Genomic DNA, 3311 nt, shown 5'->3' with positions numbered 1-3311 from the left:
GTATTGAGGGTACCATGGACTGCTAAGAAAACAAACAGATTCATTCTGGAGAGGATTAAACAGGGTTGCTCCTTAGAGGCAAGGATTCTAAGCCTCCATCTGACATACTCTGGTCATGTTGTAAGGAGAGACTGGTCCGTGGAGAAAGACATTATGCTTGGGAGAGCGGAGGGCAAGCACAGGAGGAGAAGCACAGGAGGAGAAGGCCCTCTAAGAGATGGATTGATTCGGTGACTGGGGTAATCAGGATGAGTGTGTCAGAGACAATGAGATTGGCACAGGACAGAGCAGAGTTTAGGGCTGTTTGTTGTACATAGTGTCGCTATGAGTCGCAAGTGACTTGACGACACATAACAACAACAACAATTATATAAAAAATGGGAGGGAAGAATTTGTGCTGAAATACTAAAGACACACAGTTCGAATCCACAAGCTACTTCTTGGAAGAAAGAGAAGCAATCTTCTCCCCTGAGTTTAATTGCCTCTGAAAACTCACTGGAATGTCAGCTATAGGTCGGTTTTGACTTGATGGTACACAATAACAGTCTTTAAGGAAGTAGGTGGTCAGGCCCCTTCTTCTGTGGTAACTAGAATGGTTGGTTTGGAATGAACACTCTTTCAGGTATCAACTGAAAGGTTAGCTATGGTGCCACCTAAAGCCCTCCCCAACCAAACTCTCTCTCATTAAGTCAATTCTCACTTTCAAGCACCCTTTACAAAGTAGAAACATCCCACGGGGTTTCCAAGGCTGTAAATCTCTTCAGAGGCAAATGGATGATTCTCTTGTGAAGCATTTTGTTTAAACCATTCAGCACCTGCTGGGCAGGCTTTTGTAATTAAAAGTAGGTTGGGTCTTGCCTAAGAGTTTCCTGTTTGGAATGCCTGTTTGAAGCAGTGGGATTCTGGAAGGTAAGTTATTTCATTTTGACTGACTGGTAATTTTTATTTCATTAACAAGATCTTTAAACCAAGCAGGACCCGGTGTGAAGACTAATTTGCTATTAGAGTTATAAACTAAACTGGCAGTTTGTTGTGTTTGGGAAGAACATTGTTCTGATTGGTACAGCACATGTCTGTCAGTTTGCTGGACTGAGATAACTTGTGGGTTGCTGTGTTATTGGAAGCTGTGCCACTGATGTGTGAAATGCCACAAGGATTACTTATGGTGGACAGGTTTTAGGAGAGCTCCTAGATTAAGACTATGAAGCAGGATTGGCTATCTACTTCTTAAATAACAGGCCTATGAAAATCCTATGAACAGTAGAGGAACATGGATAGTTATAGTAGTGTCGTGGTTAAGCCCAGTTTGGAAGTCAGTTGAAATGAGGAAAAACAGTGACAAACATAGTTTAATAATAAGAACATGGAATATATGTAGCTTGGATGTTGGAAAATGAAATTGTTAAAAATTAAATGGAACACGTGAACAGTGACATACAAGGCATTAGTGAGATGAAATGAAATAGACCAGCTTTGGCCACTTTGGATCAGATAGTATACTATGCTAGGAATGAAAAGCAGAATACTTTTTGTTAGGGGATGAAAAAAAATTAGAAACGTGTAGTTGTGATAGTTATATAGCATGATGAACGGAGCCAATATTTTACATGTGAAAGTGATGGAAATGTTTTGTTATATATTTATCACAACAAAATTTTTACTTAGTTTCTTTGTTGTTTTTGTATTTTATTATTATGAAGACCTTTTTTTCGTCTTTTGAACCAGGAAAAAAATTCAACCTTGTGTCTCAACTTTTAGGCAAACAGCAGAAAGGTTTTTAAGGCAACCAGTGACACCAGGGAGGCATTCATTCCGTAGAACAACTAAGCATATGGAATCAAAAGAATAGCATTTGTTCAAGCATGAAGACCAGAATCTGGAAGGCCGATCATAGAAGAATGACTAGAAAGGAGAATTATAGGGAGAAGGTAGGAAACGTGCAAGATCATTGTGGGTATTGTGATTAATATTAGAAAACAAAATGTGTATGAATTGTTGAAAATAAAAAGCAATCTGTGGTGTAAACTTTCACTCAAATCACATACACACTCACATGTGCGCGCTCGTGCACGCGCATGCTCTCTCTCTCTCTTCTTATTTCAGCTTTTCAAACAACCTCCAGAAGTTCTGGTGGCTTAGTGGAAGAAGATGTGCTGCAATACAAAGGCACATGGTTCAAATATACCAGCTACTTTGCAGGAGAAGGACGGGCCATCTTAAGTAATTTACTGTTTCTAAAAACCTACTAGAGGGTCAACTCTGACTCATCATCCTGGCACATTCACACAATGGAATACCAGGTAGTACTCGGAAACAGCGTTTTTGAAAAATACTATATAAATTGAGAGAGGCTGGAGGGAATTATGCTGAGTGAACTAATTCAGTCTCATAAGGACAAATACTGCCTAAGACCATTATTGTAAAAATAGAAGGATAATTAGGAACTCAGTGGGTGGAAGGGGAGCAGAGGTAGGGGGTGAAACCACAGAGGTAGGGGTAGGGGTGAAACCACAGGGCTGCACAGTTTGGTGGAGGGAGGAGGGATAGAAATGGGAAGGATCTGGGCAAAAAAAGATAGGGTATTGGGCAAGGTCCAATGGTGATGAATTTTATAAAGCATAATGCATGAAATGATTGTATGAAACATCATGTGAATGAAGAATAGTGTGAAACACAATAAACCCAAACTTTTTAAGCAAATAAATGAAAAACCCCAATGTAGAATAGAATGTAGATGAATGACTGTATGAACACAATGTAAATGAAAGATTTTGCAAAACACAATGTGTATGAATAAAACTGATGTTAGATGTATCTTAGCTGAAAGCAGAGAATACCAAAGGACTGTTTATCTGTGTTTCATTGACTATGCAAAGGGGTTTGACTGTGTGGATCATAACAAACTGTGGCTGACTCTGAGAAGAATGGGAATCCCAGAACACTTGATCGTTCTAATGCAAAACCTATACTTGGACCAGGAGGCAGTCGTCAGAACAGAGCAAGGGAAACTGCGTGGTTCAAAATTGGGAAGGGCGTACGCCAGGGATGCATCCTATCTCCATACCTTTTCAACCTATATGCAGAACAGATTATCCAGGAGGCTGGGCTCTATGAGGAGAAATGTGGAGTCAGGATTGGTGGACGATTTATCAACAATCTGCGTTATGCGGATGACACAATGCTGCTTGCTGAAACTGAGGAGGACCTGAAGTGCCTGCTGCAGAGTGTCAAGGACTGCAGCCTCCAATATGGATTGAGGCTCAATGTCAAGAAGACAAAGATTCTCACCACTGGACCAATTGGCAGCATCA

Source organism: Elephantulus edwardii, unplaced genomic scaffold (assembly GCF_000299155.1).
Source record: "Elephantulus edwardii isolate Elephantulus edwardi_28Jun2011 unplaced genomic scaffold, EleEdw1.0 scaffold00250, whole genome shotgun sequence".
Classification (NCBI taxonomy): Eukaryota; Metazoa; Chordata; class Mammalia; order Macroscelidea; family Macroscelididae; genus Elephantulus; species Elephantulus edwardii.
This window is presented reverse-complemented; position numbering follows the sequence as displayed.